Raw genomic sequence first — 20,122 nt, 5'->3', positions numbered from 1 at the left:
GCGTTTTTAATTAATGCTGCATCAATATGGATCTTACAAACTAGAGATCACAGGAGGATAGATTTAAGTTAAATCATTTGAGCAGCTCCCGTACCCTTCTTTCGAGGAAATGAGGCCTGGTCTCAGACCTCCATATTGACCTGCATGGTAACCACTTATCTGTAAAAAGAGAGCGTAAATTTTTAGGCATCATTTTAGACACCATCATGACCTTTATTCCATACCTGAAGTAACCAAAAAGAAATGCATAAAAGCAATAATCATTCTTAAAACTCTGTCAACCACAGGGTGGAGTAGTTACAGGGAGTGCCTCAGGAACCTTTAAAAAATGTGGTTGATCCCTCTTATATAGGAATCGGTATAGAACACGAAAGTGAAACGTGTCTTCACAGAAGTAGTGTAATGTTTATTGCACATTGATATATAATGTCTATTGGTGTTTTGTGGCTAAAGCGCCCTTAGGCGTTGATGCACCCACGCTGACGCCTGGTGGCACGTCTCCTCCATCACGACTACCAACGTCGATGACCATGAGCAACCGTCGTGCATATGGAAGCTGCACTACGCTGCACACGCTAGCACAACGCGAAAGACGAAGCACGTAACTGACACACTAATACAACGCGCAAGACAAAGCACGTAACTGAATCGTCACCGAGTCAAATCAGCGCGTACAGCGCGTCGTAATTGCAGCCTCCGCGATCAACTTCAGAAACATTTTCAGAGCTAATTGCGGAGGCCACGCTCCGCTGTGCTGAGTACGGTGAACGCCACCTAGGTGGCGTTGGTAGTGCTTCTTGATGCCAGCGTCCCTTCGAATGCTGGCATCGAGGCGTCGTAGTGCTGAGACCACCGAAGCGTTCACTGTCGGTGCGCGTTAGTGTCATAATGCAGTACTTCTCTTTTCTGCTCGTAGGCGGCGGCACCGCCCCGAGCAAGAGCGCGGGTACACGGAGGAGTGTTAGATATATAAGGCGCGTCTGTGTAGCTCTCTGCGAATGCGTTTGTGGCGCAATGGGTTAAACGCTCGGCGATCTATCGTCGCGGACCGAGAGGTCGTGGGTTCGATTTCCAAATTTTGCATGTTTGTGGAACTTTTTCTTCTGGTTTCTTTCTTTGTATTATGTTCGTGTACATTGTAAGAACGTCATATCCGTGACGGAAATACGTCAGTGAAGTCTTGGTGGACCCCGGCATAAAACACTTTCGTGTTAAAAAGCTTCATTTGAACACACTTACATTAGGGCGCCCTAGTGTATCACTCGGCTACTCCTAGCTCCTTGAATACGCTGGATACTTTTCATCACCCAGGTATCCGCCTCGCGAGACGGTGCCATCAGGACAAGTGCCTTAGAGAGTCTCTACATTGAAGCTAATCAGTGGTAGCTTCATCCAGACGTCGTACTCCGGTTTCATGTACTTTCTGGAAGTGAATGCAAGCCGTGAGCAGGCCTCCTACGTAACTATAAACGAAGTGACTGCTGTACCACTGTTTAATAATCGACCTGCAGCTAGAGCACCATTCTCTGTGCGCGTAAGGAAACTATCTGAGGTAATGGGAGTTCCAATTCTCGCACATAACCTCAAATCAACGGATAGCAAGAGTCTAAAGACTCAAGTGCTCAAAAACGCTGAACATGTGGCCTATGTTGATGCTGCAAAGTAGCCGTCACAACTATCTATGACCCTGGCAGTCGTTCCGGGTATAAAGATGGATATAACAACTATCTTCACACATACAAAATGTCCACGAGAAAGGGAAGACGCTACAATAGCTTTAACATACGCATCAAGCACTGCATGATGAATTATCAGCGACCAAAATTAGCCTTATTTAATTACACCAAGGGAGTTATAAGCGTACCAAATTGTGATTGGAACACATCCTACCCGCAGAATAACTTTTCGACTGATCTAGACGCTAGGCCGTGCAGGGATAATTGGGAACAACGCAGCGCACGACGCTTACCGAGCAAGCATCAACCGGGAGTCACTTGCGTTGCCCATATCTCTCCCGACAGCAAATCCCCGAAGATGCCCCCCAAAAAACTGCGGCCCCCAGAACCAGAAACAGATCAAGAAAGAACAGTTTCAAAATACGACCAAATGGGAGATCTATCAAAACGAGTGGCCACGATATCGCTCTCTTCAAGTCTATATGCATCAATATTGTCATTCGACAGCGAGAATCTCAGTTTGTAATCAGGTTTTGATGAAAGACATGTGCCTCGTCATACCACAGTGTCAAAGGGCCGAAGTCTTGAGCCACCTACATTATGGCCACCAAGAAGCATCACTAAATGTCGAACGCGTGCGCGCGAGTCCGTGCGGTGGCCGGGATTAAGCTCGGGGCTTGCAAAGTAAGGAACAAGCTGCCGAGAGTGTTGTATATCACGCGAACAGGCAGCACAACCATTGATATGTGCCAAATGAAGGGTACGGACTATATGGCTGTTGATTACCTGTCACGATATCCAGAAGTTACTCGTCTTGCAGCGACTACCAGTGACCACCTAGTAAACCAGAATAAGAGCATCTTTGCACGCCATGGTATTCCTGAAATGAGTGTTTTCGGAGAAGGGAACACAGCTTTCTCGTCAGCATTTCGCTGCTTTTCTCAAGAGAATAGTCTATACTGCTTCTCTTCTTCTTCCTTTCTGGTGTTTTACGTGCCAAAACCAGTTCTGATTATGAGGCACGCCGTAGTGGAGGGCTCCGGATTAATTTTAACCACCTGGGGTTCTATAACGTGCACTACAACGCAAGCACACGGGCGTTTTTTTCATTTCGCCTCCATCTAAATGCGGCCGCCATGGCCGGGATTCGATCCCGCGAGCTCGTGCTCAGCAGCGCAACGCTTTAGCTGACTGAGCCATCGCGGCGGATGAAAGTGCTACTCATTCACATACATCTTTACAATGGCGAACCGCATTAGCATCGGCAACAGTTACACAAACTATATGTATAAAACGCACGATCGCCGACGGTGAACAATCGACATCCCACGAGAGCCTGGAAGCAGAAATGTGTCTACAAATAGATATGCGAGTCCTCTGCTAGCGTAGTGAGGTGGTGTGGTGGTTATGGATGTCACGCGATGTACTCGGGTTCGATTTGCAGTGTTTCCATATGTGTGTAAATTGTGTTTTCATGTTTGTGTGATGAGTGTTACCAATTTCCTCTAATGTTATTTTATGCTATGTCCAGGAAACTGCGTGAAAGACGACTCGGAGTGACACCCTTGCATAAGAACTAATTGTTCCTAAAAATAGCCATTGGGTTGCACAATATTCAGCCGCACAATATTTGAGCCCCTTAGTAAGCCGGACAGATTTGATCTGAAATGCCGCATAAACATTCCGCGCTATGCGTGCCGTTTTCCAAGCGGCCCTGCTCTGCAACGATTTGGGCCATATAAATGCTAGCCGTATATGCGAGATCCGCATTAAGTATGCCGCATACGCAGCAGGTCACTTGTAGTGAGCCATTTAAAAGCGTCAAAATTGTGACCTACTTTCCGCTTATGTGCGTTGTTTTAAGGCGGTATTGACTAAGAGTGCATAGGCTGCCACTTCGAATACCGGTATTACTTTCGTGTTACGACCGATTCCTCTGAAAGGGGAACTAATTGTTCTATGCCCTGAGCGCCTGTGACAGACATCAAAACTGAACCAAGGGACCGAAATTTCACTTTCCTTTAGTTGTGAAATGAACCAATCACGCCACGAACGGGCGTACCCGGAAAACTGGCACCAACTGTGAGTAGACCTAATGATGTCTCGCGCCTTCGATATCGCAGAATAATTTAGAACAACCGCCTGTACGTGTGTTCTTCAGTATAGTATGCATGCCATTAGTGATATATACACTTGAATACGGTGAGAAAAGCGTGGCAATTCAGTGCGCTTTTCTTGCCACAATATCGGTGCCTGAGTAATCCAGTGCATGGCGTTCCCGAAAGCAACATTTCTTGCAACATCTCAAAGGGCTAGAAAAAAAAGCATGTTTTCAGTACAGCAGATGCTAAAGTTGTCACGCCATGGATCCTTTATTTATTTGTTTTTGTGTGTGTGTGTAGAGTAACAGAAGCTGTGCTCATTTTACACAATTACAGCTGGTTGGCAAAGTTAACTTGCTCATTGTAAAAGAGACAAGTAAATGAAAGCTTTGAGAAATTGCAACCACAGATACATTAAGTTAACTTGGAAGTGTTGTAGATATGCCTAGGTACGTAGCAAGTGTTCATTCCAAGCGACGTCAATAACTGCTGCTGCGCACACAGGGGGACTCATTTCAAGTGCGTCAGACGCCTAAAAGTCCACCTTCACCGGCGTAAAAAATAATATTTCTGAAGATCATAACCTGCAAGCTACATTCTCGGGGAGCCAAGAAGCCGGAGAACACTGCTACACATATAGGCATGCCTATAATTCCTTAGGATTGGACATTGCTGCCTTTGCCATTTATAAAACAAGCTTTCATGAGTATTCCTTTACAAGCAGGGATAAAGCTGCATGAAGGTCAGAAATTGCTAATAAAGCGAACGTGCGTGCTAGCTGCTTGATAATCTTGAACTAGGAAGCCGCACGAAACAAAATTATGGGCAGCTTAACACTAGTGGTGCGAAGACTGCGCGAACGCGAAGCTGGCGACCCCAGCTAGTTTTATCTCGGTCCAGCCAAGTTTTTGCAAGGTTATGGCTCGAGACTCGGCCACGTTTGCGCAAGATTACCCCGGAATCATCGACAGCCCAAGGAACAACGAACACTCGGTTATTAAAATATCTGGATGCTTCTGGACGCTAAAACGCGTTGGCTCGGTCTCGCGGGCTCGTAACTCCGGATCTTCTGGGGATCGCCGACGTTTCACCGCTGCTTCGGCAGCGCGATGCTCGGGATCGCGGGATGCTGTCATCTCAATCGCTCTCGAGTACCCGCGCAGCTGCTTTCGCGCTGAGCTTCTTCTTCTTCGGGAGTAACGCTCTTCTTCGGACGCCTCATCATCGCGGCGATGTGCTCGGCGCGGAGACGGCTTGGCTTTTACGTCGCCGCGGCGGCGACGCGGAGCTATCAAAAATGTGGCCAGTTTGCACTAGTTCCGGCTTTTCGTAAGTGTTGCTACGTTTTGCTAAGTTTTACGATGTTATGCATGGTTTGGCTAGGCTCATAGGCTAGGCTACGCTAAGCAGGATCGGATCTCTTTCGTCGATCGTAGGCCGCAGAGCCGCGCGCCGAGCTTCCTTGTAGGCGGCTTCTTGCTCGGGAGTCCTGCATTCCTTCGGTCGCCCCATGGTAGCTCTGCACGCGTGTTCACTAGATGAGAGAGGCGACACGTCTGTCGGTGCGCAGGCTGCTCATTGCTTTCCAACGTGTCAGTGACGTCACGGCTAAGCGAACACTTGCTTCTCCTCGGCTGGGGAGAGGGAAGGCGAAGCGCACGCATGTCGCGGCGACACTCCGCCCTACGCAAGTGTGCGATGCGATCAGGTTGCGTGCCCTCGCGACGCACATGCTGGGGCCAGTTTTCTGTCGGCAAGGCACGAAACGGACTCACGAAAAGCTGAACAGCTCCGCTGCGATATCCCGTGGGTCGGCGCAGTGATGTCACGGCATAGCTCCGCCTGTGCGCAGCCGACGCAACCAATCCGCAAGGCACAGTGACGTCATGCCTCGGCAAAACTAAGGCGAAGCAATGTGGCGCGATATGACGTCACGGCTCACGCAGCTGTGGCGAGGATCGGTGCAGTCGGTGCAGCTGGGGTGAAGCGTTGCTAGACGAGGCATGGTGACGCCTTCGCCAAGCGGGAGTTTTGCGGCGTACACTCGGCGGACGATCCTCGAACATACACAGCTTCGCTAGTTCACAGGGGAATGTGCCATGCACTTGGACCCTTTCTGCACTAACTCCAGGATCGGCCCACATTTCCGGCGTACGCCACCGGACAACCTCCAGCCTAAACAGCTTCTCTTTAAAACGAGGACACACAAGAAGCACACATGTGTAGTTGTAGATATAAAGCCTAGATGATTCTGTGACCTTGTGTTTCGCACTGTTCCCTTTTTTTCAGATATCGCGCAAAAGTCACTTCAAAACAAGAAAAAAACCCTCATTTTACCGAATCAGCTTAAATGTAATAAGGAATAAAAGAGCTACATATAATGACAGGCATTCACATTTCAGCGAACTGAGACCAAATTCTAGTAATACAGATATACCGGATTGCGAACTTTCATTATATCCCAACCAACGCATTCAGCCACGAGGAATTCAAGCCGCTTGCCAATGTTGGTAGGGAAGGCTGTGGTTAAAAAAATGTGTGATACATTGCAAATCTTTAGATAAGGCAAACACTAAAGCCTTTAAAAAGGCAAATGTTAATCGCTAATTTTATTGTATTAGAGAAGAAAAAGTGTTTAGTTATATATATAAATAAGACATTGTGGTGGAACTTGAAATAAATTGAGTGCAGCCCACTTTTTAAAGAGAACAATTGAATACGCGGCTATCACTGCGCTGGCGCTGTGCACAGCATAGGTCAATGCACTGCATAGGTGTGGAGAAAGGTGCAGCAACACCAACCACAAGCCTATCCGCTGCAAATGTAGGGAAGTGTACCTTTTCAAAGGCAAAGATAGGAACGTGTTGTACACTCGTATGTTCCCTTTACCCATGCACTGCACTGTACAAGGGGATACTTTAGCACTCTCAGACTCCCCATGTCCTTGCAGGCTATAATTTTTTCAGAAAAACATTTCCATAGCCTAATGTGTTGGACATATTTTGAACCGATGCTAGAGCAAAAAAGACACATTTACAAGGAAGGGTGAGGGCGCACATGTACAATGTACCGTCCATTGTGAATGTGTTTTATGTTTTGGGCCAGCTTCCTCACAGAACATACATATTTGTTTCAAATATGTAGCTTCGTGTAAAGTTCCACTCGAATTTGCTTGTTCGATGGCTTATGCTAACATTTCTTTTTCAGAATCGATTTTCCACATTTTAGCATTTTATTATATTTGTTTCCAACAATCTTTGCGCTGAATGTCCTTTCTTTCTTTTGTGCATTCTTGTGTTGAAGGTACCTTGTGGTCCGTGTAAACAGCGTAAAAGTCACATTCGCTGTTTCCATCAGTCATTAGCGCAATGCTCAAGCTAACGTTACTACATTTGCTTTGTTGGTCCCAGGTCATTAATATTTTAAGAGCAGCTCTCGTTGAAGGACAAAACTGAAGAACAGACAAGGACAGTGCTAAATTCTTCTTGAGTTTTGTCTTTGTTCACAAAGTCGCAATATTTAACCTTGAGTTATGACCAGCCAACGAGCTTGTTCTTTTATAATACTTTGTCCAAACTCCAGCCGGCCCAACACATCGCCAGTGGGGTAGTTCAGATTAGTCTAAATATAATGTTTTTGCACACGCTTAGTGAAATTGTAGCCAAATATTGAAGTATTGAGTAAACATGCTGATGGCACCTGCCTAATTGGACGTTGTACACTTATCGCGTTTAAATTTCATAAGTCAAATAATGATGCGACGAAACTCTAGACCATAAAAAATGATGTAGCAGGAGCAATAGCACCGCGGGTTGCGTTTGCTGTAATATATGGTGGCGTTGCAATAGAGCAATAGCACACCAGAACACTTGCTGCAGGTGATTATGCACTGTGCAATTATCAGCAATACATATTTTGAACGCGATTTACACATTCAGATAATATAACGTTTAGATAAGAGCAAATTCTAAATTAGCCGCATAAATAAGCAGTGAAAAACTTTATTGAAAGCAGGCACTCGGCTGGAACTGCCGGTATGCCTTGCAACCCTAGTTTCGCCTACAGCTTGTAACATCATCCTTTAAGAGAAAACAGCACAACAGATAAAAAGTCTGACAAAAGTGCCTGACATCTAAGAAAAAGTTTGCATTCGTAAATATTGGGACGTTTTCTGTTTATTTATCTGCATAGATCAGCAAAAATAAGACACTGCTGTGTCTTTTTTATTATTTAGCACGTCATTATTTTTTGTTCTTCTTTCTTTCCGTCTTCAGCTCCCCCACCAAAGCAGTGACTGTGAGAGAAAAGGCAGAACAAGATGTTAGGTCAGACTAATTGCTGATAACTTATGAGATATTTCAAGGTTAGTGGCAGAGAAATGATCATTTCTTCCCTAAGGCAATGTATTTAAAGCAAGTAGAAAGAAAAATTTGAAGTAGACCTATGGTAGCTGGTCATAATACTAATGGCAAATTTTTCATAGTTTATAAGTACGCTACTATACCTTCTAAGAACAGGAAAAAATAAATACCATGATAAGTAAGTATCGAGAAATGTACTTCAGCAAGCGACTAGTGCCGGGGAAAGCAAAAAAAAAAACGACTAAATATCGAATCTCGAATACTAATTAGTTCTATGAAATACTTTTATCGTCTAAAATACATTGTCCTTATTTTTAAAGCAGAGGCCCGCTATTTGATACTGAAGAGTACATAAAAGCTTCTAAACATAGTGCCGCAATGCCACTCTGCGCTGCTGCATCTTTTATTATGCTGGACCTTTTCAACATAAATGTTATTATTATACAAAACAGAGTCTAGTTGCAATAATTTGAACCAACATTGTCGCAGCTATACTGATTATATCTGTGATATAATGATGACAACAATCACGACAAACGGATTGAGGTTACCAACGTATTGGTATTTATGTTTTCGCATACCGATTGCAACTATTTATTATTGATGTCTTATTTTCTGTACAAGTCAATGAATATAGCCAGAATAAGTATGTGGCAAAAACAAAAGCTTAACGCAACACGTTTCAGCAAAAACGGCATAAGTTTGTTATTGTAATTGAAAGCTGATATATATATATATATATATATATATGTATATATAAAGACAACAAGCAGATAATTCACTACTCAGCGATTTCTTCTACCTTCTGTTTTTGCATTGAATCTTGAGTCTATCTTGCATTTCAAGTCTCAGGTATCCTGGCAATCTTTTGAAGTACTAGATTAAATACACTATGAGTTCGTTAGAGGTGGGTCAGAAACGAAAGCCGACGTTCGTCTGCATGTACTGTTAGCACAACTTATTCAGAACAATTAATATAAATGTAATCGCTGCATCAGACCTATGCCACGAAAAATTTGCTCACAGGCTCTGAGCTAGAAGTGAGCAACTTTGGGTATTTGGAAATGTGAAGAATTGTTGCACGCCGAACAAGAAAGCAGCAAGGTGTGATTGAAACATTTCAGGTAATAAAAATAGCTCGCTGACGAAAATAATTTCCAGATTAGAGCTTAATAGCCAAGGACAGACACAGAATTATAAACTGAACACACCAAGCGGCTGTATTCATTTAGGCAGGTTAATTTGGTAATTTACTTCTGTACGTATGAAGGATAATGTAAAATGGCACGGAACCGTATAACCGGAAAACATCTTAACCAAAACATCATAACTAAGCGTACATATTTTGTAAAAGATAGCCCATGTGTCTTCTATCACCTAATCAAGATGTTGTGCAGCGAAAAAGACTGCACTATTGTATCCGTCCACTAATCATGGCGAAGAAGTACGCCACCCCTACAAAGAATTATTTAGGACGGACGACCTTCCTTAAGCATGTTGGCAATCTTGTGCTGTATGCGTTATTTGACTTACTTACGGTATTTTTATTCATTATTGGTTAGTGCATCGATTAACGGTTGCTTTAAAACTGTGTCGATGTTCCAGTAGAATTGTACAATGCACTTATGACGAAGATAGGTCCTCCTATCGAAACGTTGGCCAGCCTTTCTGAGGCACCTTATCCCTGTTTATAATCCTTATTCCTCTTATACTTTCTGTAGTAAGCTGCCGCGTGTCCTTCGGGGCAATTCCAGATGTTTCGGCAGTGTTTTACCGATTTGTTCAAAACGCTCTTCAACACGTGTCTGCCCTAGATTAATTTTGATCTATGGTATAGATATGAAAGCGTGCTTGTGATTGTGATATGATTGTGTGCGCTAAAATTTATATATATATATATATATATATATATATATATCCCGTACAGGCTGCAAGGTAGTTTGTACACATGGAGAATGGCAACAGGTTTTTTTCCTCGTCTGGTTTCATCCTAGGTCTACATTATCGATAGGGACATGGAACTTTTAGGGTCCGTTTCTCGGTCAAGGTAATTGTTACATAAGATATTAAACGCTACTTACCTATGTCGCTTTTTTTCATTGTACATTTTACGCGTCATTGTCACAAGAAAGGGCCAGAATAATTCGTAAAGCAGAGCAGGCAACAAATCTGCTCGTAGCGTAAATATATGAGGCATTGTATAACAAGACAACAATTGCATATTAGGTATGCTGCGTAGAAACAAGATGCCTACCACAATAAAAGAACATCGCTTTCAATTGCATCTAGAATGTATAATAAGGAGGAAGCTAGAAACCATCTGTGATAGAATTCATTAAGAAACGTTATGAAATTAACGTAGGTATCAATGTTTACGTACGAAAATGTTTTGTTCATTTTCATGCGCCATTGAAGGCTATACCGCATCAAGCTTGAGCCAAATCTGTTGACAAAGAGAGGTAAATGTATTCCGTTCAATAAAGAGGAATATCAAGTCAACATATTTGTATTATGAAGCATAAATTATTTCCCAACATTGTTTAGAGAGCGGCAATATTGTCTAGTAATGTTGATATTGTGCAAGTATCATAAAATGAAAGCTTTTGAGAAAATCATAATACAGGAAAGTGCACCCGTTATTGTCCTGCGCCCTGTTGCCAACACACTACTGTTCCTGAATAAAAAAATCCAGACATCATTTTTTGGAATATGTTGTTGCTGGTCACTGCGCCCCGAGACTTAAGAAATAAGAAACAGGCAGCGACAGAAACAGTGCTCTTTTATAGGAAGAAGTGCAAAAAATCATGACCCATTCCACTCTGTGAAAGTGGAGGATGCAGCGAAGCTGTATAGATGGTACATCTAAATGTGCAACACAGGGATATATGAATGTTCTAGTGCTTTAAATTTTTTTCGCGGATGGTACTACTGCTTTGTGGTTGCTACGGTAGACGGTCCTAGGGTTCGGTGACGACGATGGACAGGTTCTTGGAGAAGGCTGAGTCCAAACACGAGCGCATCGTGATCGTTGGTATACCTGGGGTCGGTAGCATTGTAGCGCTAACCGTTCGAGCATGAACGAGAGCAATGCGAGTTTGCAGGCGGGGGAACGAACGTCCACGCCGCCTTAAAGGTCACTCGTCACCACGTCGACAGTTTCAGTGAGAGCGACCCAACCATGTTCAGGATGGCATACTGCAACATTAATTGCGTCATCATATACTAAGTTTGGCGTGTTGTCTTAGAGGATACGCCAGAACTTTTGGATCGTGTGGTAATTAGTGTTCTCCAAGGTAGCGTTCAAATCCCGATACTGGCTTTTTAGTTTATCTTTTCTGTAAGAGTCCACCTAGTGAACTGTCCACGGCTGCCACGGCTGTCGCCATTGGCTGCCAGCCAGTCTCCTTCGCGCTCGTGAAGCGGCAGCCAATTGCGACAGCCGTGGCTGCCATGGACAGTCCACTAGGTGGACTCTTACAGAAAAGCCCCCCCGGTACTATTCTTTCGAATTTCCGGCGATAGTGGTTATGGTTTGGCGGCAGTGGAGGACACCATCGCGAACCGAAACGGCTTTTGGAATGAGCCCATAACAGCTTACACTCTAATATGCTCGCGCAGTCGTGGAATGCAGCCAGCTGTCGAAGAAGACGACGACGACAAGCGTGCGCAATTGCACGAGCGCGTTCGCGCGCATGCGCTAAGGGACGCCAACGAGCTGTGGAAGACGGCGACGCTCGAGCTATTTCTGGTGAATATATTTCCTGTTCGTTGACAACGGATAAAAATCCCCAAGTTTGCCGTGCATGCTATTAGTACATTTTACATGCATGTCAGGACTTGTTGGCCTGGGTAGGAATTCAGGCTAATCGTTCGATATTGCAATGTTGACATGTGTAATAATCAGAAGGTGCTTATCGGTGTTTGTCACTGTTTGAAAATGGTAACGATAAAGGCGTAATAATTGGTGAAACCAAAATATCTGGTTATTTTCAAAATGATAACCCTTTTAGGCGAACAGGTAATTGCAGACATTGCACTGCAACAGCGTAGATGTGCTACCTGAGGCTAACGCAAAAGGCCAAGCCGACCGTGCTCAACAAGTGCAAGCCAACCTATGCTGAACAACTGCAGTGCTGTGGTAAGATTGTATAGATGACACAACTGAAAGACTGTGCAGAAACTGTCACATCTTTCTACAAGTATGACGCCGGCCATTTCTAGAGAAGACCTAGATGTTGCGGGTCCAAAGGACAACACCATCTTAGAATCCACCGATGCGCATTCATAGTGGACTGAAGAATTTCCACGACAGCATGCCAACAAATGATTAATGGTTAGAGCTATATGCAATATCTGCACAATAGGTGCACCGAGAAGAGTTGACATTGACAATTGTTGATGTGCGGCTTTGTTGGTGTGGCAGTGTAATATGCATAATGCGCTTGAAAAGCCAGTGATCAAGAGGAAGGACAAAGCGGGAGCGTTCCTATTGTGATTTACCTCTTGACCTGTCTGTACAGGGCTTGTATTTTTTACAGTGCTGTCACTCTGCACGCAACTCAGCGTACAACTTAGCTGTAAAAAATTGCCTATTTGGGAACGTCAAACATCTTGAGTTAACCACATATCGTCCTTAAGTAACGGTCTGGCTGAACGTCAGACCGAGCTTTGAACGCGAGACGGTTGAGTCTGGTTAATTGAATGAGTAGCTGGATAAACTTCTTGTGTGTTATTGCAATATGGCGCAGAAGACTAAAAGAGCCGCCGAGTGATAGGTAAGACACGTGCCTTCCAACACTCACGAGCAAAAAAAAAAAAAAAACTAGGTGTGTGCGTCACTCCGGTTTGAGGTTGCCAATTTTATGTGTCCGAAATGTGGTGGTTGTGTGTCACCACAAATGTAGCAGAGGGGCAGCTTCATTGTTAGCTTGATGAAATTTGTCCTAGTGTTTATTGAGCGCCTACCCCTTCATCACAGGACTAAGATATCAGAGCGGATTTGTCGGTAAAACTCAGACTCAACATCACATCTGATTGAACTAGTATTTCTCCAGCGGTGACTTTGCAGCTCGAAGCTAGTTCATGTTACTAACATTAATCCTTTATTGAATCGTGAAGGATATCCGCCCCACTTTTAAGTTAAACTTTATTCCCCCATAGCGATAAATATAACTGCAGTCTTCTAACTTTCCTGTGTGGCAATGTTTACGGCCTTCGTCCGAAAGCTTTTTGATTATGCCGTTTCCAAAAAACAAAGCATCACAGCTATATTTCAACAAATTTAGTTTAACTGGTTATTTCTTTAACGTACCCCATGAAGTAATGGTGACATTTATAAGAAAACGTGTTTCTTTTTATGGACAGGAAAACCCGAAGCGCATCTTCGTCCTCATCTTTTGTATGGAAATACTCGTAAACGTTTTTTTTAACAGCACTGTTGTTTTGTGGTTTTGTTGAAGTTACGAGTCAGATTCTGGCCATGCCCACATCTGCAGTAATACATCTTTCAGTTTTTACATGCTTCACAAGATTTTTTTTAAAGTACCCTTTTCTTTAAAAACTTATGCTAATGCCCAGCCCTAACTGATGATGCTGGTGCAAGAAATGCTCAGTAAGCGCGACAAAATCTTGCAAAGCATGCACGGGCACCTTGACACGGTTCTGTTATGCACAGGCCGATTACAACCAATTTATTGCAGGCAGCAATTAGAAAGAAGCGTTGAAAACTCCACGCAATGTCACCCACGATAAAGACGGCTAAGTGTATGGTTTGAGATACACGTCGCAATTTTCTCGGCAACAAAGAATGTTGGTATATTTCACATTTCACTTTTTGTTAACAGCACCAGATCAAAAACACAATGCAAATACTTCATACGCAATACTAGTGTTCCTTTATCGCGTAATTACACTATGCAGGGATATGCATAGGCTTCGGCTGCTGCTGCTGATGATGATGAAATATAACAAACAAAGCGCTCTTGTATATACACTTGTTCTTCACTGAGTCCTTGTCTCTCAGTGCATACTCTAAAAAAAGTAATAGATTCTCTTCTTGTAGTCAGAAAAGTGATATGCAGGGAAAAAGGCCGCGTTATTGATAATCTACCTATAACAACACTATGTGCTTTGTGTATGCTGTTATATGATGGATGTCATGGGATCGCACATGTATAATAATGCGTGAGATGCCATCTATCAAAAACGAAGCCGCGAGATAAACACGAGTGCTATTTTGATTCCTCCTTTCCCCGATCTTGTGGGTCAGCGAGCCCAGCAGTCCATCATTGTTTGTTTAATAAGGCAACAGCTGCAGCAATAATAATGCAATGTATAAACTATCTCCTGTTTCTACCCCTCTAAACATTGAGAAAAAATTGTTTGTCCTTGAATATGGTCAAAAAGCTATTTCTTGTTGTGAAAAACCGTTCATATCGGTCTCTTATAACTTCCTTTCAATTGAAAGCATGAAACAGGGACTCACGTGAAGGCCGTCGCTCTCGCTGTACTGTAAACCTTCAAATTTCCATCTGTAAGTTGTACGACAGCCGCACTTGTACGGTTACTGCAAAACGTTTCGTACGTGGCTACCGATGACGACGAAAAATTAGGGAAACTGACACCTGTAACATATTGCGAGAACGTTCAACTCAGGTGGGAGGTAATGGTGTATATCGATATTGCTTCGTTGTATAAATTAATGGGGAACACTAGTAGATGAGGCGTAACAAACTTCCAGTATACTTTGGGAGCTAGGCAGTCGTGGTAAGGGTTCGTGCTTTTTAGGATCACATAAACGTACTAACATGTAAGATCACTACGAGAAGTGGCGTCACTTATATCAAAATGCTAGGAGAGGATTATTCTTTCTCCCCGGTGAAAGCGCCCTCCTTGGTCCTTGTAAAAATTCGTCATGGCAACGAGGCTAATAGCAAGGAGTAGAGCTCCCGGCGTAGAAGAAGGTACACGCGCAAAGTACGCCGGGCCTTAATGGCTTAACTTGGTGGGGAGGGTCCTTTGCAGAGTTTACCATAGCATTGCTTTGGTCAAACTTGCCATTTAACGCACGGTCACACGTATTACGGGTTAAGGCAGACTTCATGTACCACTTCAGTGCGGGGCTGACGACAGAGTGAACCCGAGTCAGTACTTGGTGGGATGACTGCGTAACTTTCTTCACTGAGGCGACGCACCACCTAGTAGGGGACATGACACCAACGCAGTAATTATTCTTCGAAGCCACGACGGAGAGCGAATGTGAAAATGCAAACGCGAACGCCGGTATTGCAGTGGTAACGTCAATGCTTAATGTATCTTAGAGTGTCGAATTTGATGCCGAGCAAGTTGTACAGCTTCTTCCGCTCGTTGTAGAAAGTCATTCAGTGCACTTTGTACCATAATACCATCTATGCCACAGGTAGCATAGCGTCTGGGTTTGGCCGGACGGAGGATGCGTAGAGAAATGCGAATGGGATTAGGTGGCTGGTCTGCTGAATATCAGTATGATAGACGAAATTCCCCTTTGGCAATAGCTTGTTCTAAGTGTTGCGTCCTAAGTCAGTGTATAAAGAAATAATATCAGTCAATGTTCCGATGTAGACTCTCCATTCGCCCATTTTTTAGGCCAGCTGCAAGATGTCTTGCATGACGTTGTCTGTTAAGGTGCACATTGATCGGAGATGACCACAAAAGGTCCACTTGTCGTGGGACGCAATTGCCTACGAAAAAAGTAACTTCGTAAGAGCTTCCCGTCGCAATTGCCAAGTTTACCGCGTACCGTGTCAGGTTTTCGGTGGCGACGCCTATCTGTGGCGCAAAACAGACGTTAAAATGGGTCAAGTGGTTCCAAGCGTATTTGACGGAATCACACTCGAGGGTGGAGGAAGCCAGCGCTTTTAACGGGTGGTGCCTGACACCGCCCCCCCCCCCCCCCGAAAATCACAAGTCCTCACGTACTCTTGAACGGAATAACAGAACAGGGGCCAGTAATATCAATGGAATATGATACCTAACCTTCTAGCGACACGGACACGACTTATCATGACAAAATGCAAAAAGCAATGATGCACACAATTACATGCATACAATTAGAGCTACAATCTTTTCACAGGTGATTTAGGCTGCCAACCCCATAAGAAAAAGACAGAAATAAGGGTTGAAGAACTGTTTTCTGGTATTCATGATTATGCCAAGTGAAAATTTGAAGTGCATGAATGTTTTTTTTTTCGTTTTGGTGTGTTCTGCTTGATGCACGCTCACTAACAGGTCATTCTCAATGTGAGTGTTCAACAAAGTTTTCATACGAATGAATTGTGCATATTTTTGTTTTCGTTGCACTTGCTTCAATATATGACTGATGGCGAGATTATCAAAGAAATAAACCAGTTTATTGCTACGATTTTCTTTCTTTGAATTTCCGTAGTCATCTGCACACGCGCGTTTCTCGACTACCAACTCTTGTTGTATTTGAAATTATGCACTATGTTCCTAGGCACAGTAGCATTGTGTGCCAGACGGCTTGTCGCGTTGAAAGAGTACATATAGGATCCAGTTTACCGCTCAATATGGCGTGCAGTAAGGCTACCTGTGCACCGATATACGATAGGATCTGCTGACCTAATATCCTTCGACTGCGTTTTGAAGGACGAATATTACCGTGAGGCCTAACTGTCGAATGCTGCAGATACACTACGCGCCTACGCTTTTATCTCCTTGCAAAAGTCCACCAGTATAGGATTGTGGTGAAAATTGGCAGTCACTTAGGATACGCCAAAGGGGGCGAAGGCGCAAACTGCGCGTTCAAGATACATTAAATAAATTACTTGACTTTCTCATTCGAATGCATTTTTACTTCTTATTACTTGTTTCTCCCCTCAATGGTCGTTAGTTCGAGTGCCTTAATTGAGGCTACTTTAATTACTGTGCCTTAATGAACTTCGACCTGACTAACACCAAAGCGACTCCGACCAAATGTCGTTGGTCCGAGCGCCGTCATAACCTATATACTATTTACAGTACTTTAACTACTTCGCCTTAGCACAAAATGTCCTGGGTTCGACTCCCACCTAAGCTCGAGGGTTCGACTCCCACCAAAGGTCGTGAGTTCGAGGTAGAGCACTGCACGGGCTCGGGCTTACCCGAAAGCCCGGGCCCGGCCCGGCCCGTGGGCCGGGCCGGGCCGGGTAGAGCAGTTTTTTCACGGGCTCGGGCACGGCGTCTGCTTTTTGACCCGGGCCCGGGCCGGGCTCGGGTTTTTTGACGCGGGCCCGGGCCGGGCTCGGGCTTTCTGCGAGTTATTCTCGGGCTTCTGAACTCTGAAAAACATGTATTTTTCGGTCTCGGGCCGGGTTCGGGCTGGTTTCAAGCCGGGCTCGGGCCGGGCTCGGGCTTAAGGTAAAGAGTGGCGGGCCGGGCCGGGCGGGTAACGTAAATTATTTCCGGGCCCGGGCCGGGCCCGGGTCTCACTATAAAAGTTTTGATCGGGCTTGGGTGGGCCGCCCAATGTAAAAACGGGCCCGGGCCGAGCCCGGGCCGCAAAAATCGGCCCGTGCAGTGCTCTAGTTCGAGGGCCTGAATACCTCTACCTTAATTAGCTGTGCCTTTTTTTCGTCATGATGAGCGCGCCATCTGAGCCAGCTGTGCAAGAAGACGACGACGAACACGAGAGCAATGGAACGAGTGCGAGGCGCAGTATGGAAACGCTGGCATGATGAGCGGAATCAGAGCCAGCTGTGGAAAACGATGAGGACGAACGTGTGAGCAGAGGCACGAGCTCGTCTCTGCGCAAGGCGAGCTCACATGACTTTATGCACCGCACGCCGCGTTTTCAAGGCTACTGTCTTATAAGGCATTTACGGCTTTCGCCTTAAAGTGTTCCTCCACATTTTTGACAGCCTTTTTCCTGCAGCGTTTGTACTACCACAACCGGTGCTTGTGCTGTGCTTCTTGAGGCGTGTTGCGTTAAACGTGCTAACACAATCGCGAGACATTGTGCGTTGCGCGTGCGATGACCAACGGCTCGTTGTAGGTGCAGGGCGTAACATGCTAAATTCATAAGTTGCTCAGCACAAAAGAAAAATTGACTATATGACTCTGGTTTCAAGCAGAATTTCTTTCTCGCTTATATAACTATCAAATACACTGCTATATTGCGCCAGAGCATACGCGAACTGCTCCAGGCAGGTCGTGCATTCAGCCAGTATTTGTTCGTTTATACGTTACCGAAAATTAACTTGTGACGACGTCATTTTGGGCGTCACAGGTATCAGCCAAAGGGATGAAAAGCCCAGATAAACGAACGCTGATAAATGTTGCTACTCAATCGATAGGACTGTTTAAAGGTTTTTGTTGCGCGTCGGCGTGTTGTTAACTTGTGTTCCGTTTCGAAATCTCAAGATGCGCAATATGTTCAGCATTTACACGTCTTTTGATTCGACGCATCTTGTGACGGGCACTTGAGGTGGCTGCACGACATGACGCAGCGACATGTCATGCTTGTTATGACACGGCTCCATCACAGACGTTGCTTCTCGTTTCGCTCAGTTGAGAGCAGTGTTAATTAGGTGGTTTGTGGACAATGAAATGTAATTGTTTGTGGAATTGGCTGCCACTGGACGATTGGCCGGCTGCATACCATCTTGATAATTCGAGTGTACCACCGAACGTTAGTCCTCTACACACTCGTGAACAATTTCGTAATCTATAGCCTCCAAAGATAGCACCACCAATGAACAGTATCTGCGACGTAAATAGAGATTCCGAAAAGCAAAGGTTAGGTTGGCGCTTATTCGAATAGGTACTCATTGGGTACTCAACTTCACAACGCCGAACGTCTATAACTTCTTTTTGGTGTAGTGTGATAGACCAAAAAGCTGCTTTAAAATCGGCAACGTTCACAAAAACTTCGCGGAACCGTTTTCGACCCACTGGACCAAATTAAGTTAGTGGATAGCGCACTAAACAAAACGCTAATTATTATTGTTTTACTTCTCTGAATTTTTTTACCTAAGAATGCACTCTCAATGGCCAAAACCTAAGGTAATCAGTTCATTCCCTTTAGTGCAGTCTGGTGTTTCGGCGTGATCGTGTAACTTCTTCTTTCTGGGGTTTTACATGCCAAAACCAGTTTTGATTGTGAGGCACGCCATAGTGGAGGGCTCCGGATTAATTTTGACCCCTTGGGGTTCTTTACCGTGCACTACAACGAAAGCACACTGGTGTGTTTGCATTTCGCCTCCATCGAAATGCGACCGGCGCGGCTGGGATTCAATCCCGTGATCTAGTGCTCAGCAGCGCAACGCCTTAGCTGACTAAACCACCGCGGCGGGTAAATCGTATAACTCTGATGATGGTAACATTGAGGTGAGTGTGAAATACGAAATATATTTGGTGAAAGGGCAGTTTTTTCTACCATCTACAAAGAAGCGTGAGGACTTCACTAGGAGCGCACGTTCAACTTGTTCGTCTGCTTATGTAAGTACGCTACGACACCGCACGATACAGATATCACGTGTCTGACAAACGATCAACAAACAGTGTTTGGACGTGAAGCGAGAAACGCAACAAAAGCGCCCTGCAATTTTAATCATCCAGTAGAAAACAGCGACAGCAAGCTGCACCCACTTACCCGATAATGCAGACACAACTCTAGTGTTATTATAATAGTTGATTATGTCGCCCCTGTAACAGACAGTCATAAATTAAAGCCATTTGGACAAATGGTTTACTGCAAAGCACTAGTACGTCATACAAAGTACAAAGTACGTCGTCACGCCGTCGTCGTCATACATTCGTCGTCATCTCATTGTCATCTCATTGGTGAGTGTGAATGCAGGTCATTAGGAGCGTAAAATATGTGTGAGTGTCAGCAGAAAGAGTGTGCAAGTGAGTGCGTGGCAGGGTATCGTTCGTAGAGTACCGTGCACTCTGACGTTAAAGTGAACGGTACTTTCAAGCGAGCACTAATCGTTTTCTTTATTAGTGA

The 20,122-nt window shown here is 44.6% G+C and overlaps 1 long non-coding RNA gene across 1 annotated transcript; it reads right to left on the bottom strand.

The window, feature by feature from the left end:
* Positions 1 to 7,937: 7,937 nt before the first annotated feature.
* LOC119463936 (uncharacterized) lies at positions 7,938 to 19,819 on the bottom strand. Its single transcript, XR_007463490.1, has 4 exons — positions 19,766 to 19,819; positions 14,624 to 14,762; positions 10,520 to 10,582; positions 7,938 to 8,072 (listed from the first exon to the last, which is right to left on the bottom strand). It is a non-coding gene; the product is annotated as an uncharacterized LOC119463936 (long non-coding RNA).
* Between the last annotated feature and the right edge of the window lie 303 nt (positions 19,820 to 20,122).

This window comes from Dermacentor silvarum, chromosome 9 (assembly GCF_013339745.2).
Source record: "Dermacentor silvarum isolate Dsil-2018 chromosome 9, BIME_Dsil_1.4, whole genome shotgun sequence".
Lineage (NCBI taxonomy): Eukaryota > Metazoa > Arthropoda > Arachnida > Ixodida > Ixodidae > Dermacentor > Dermacentor silvarum.
The sequence above is the reverse complement of the archived record's forward strand: the minus strand, read 5'-3'. Positions and strand labels throughout refer to the sequence as shown.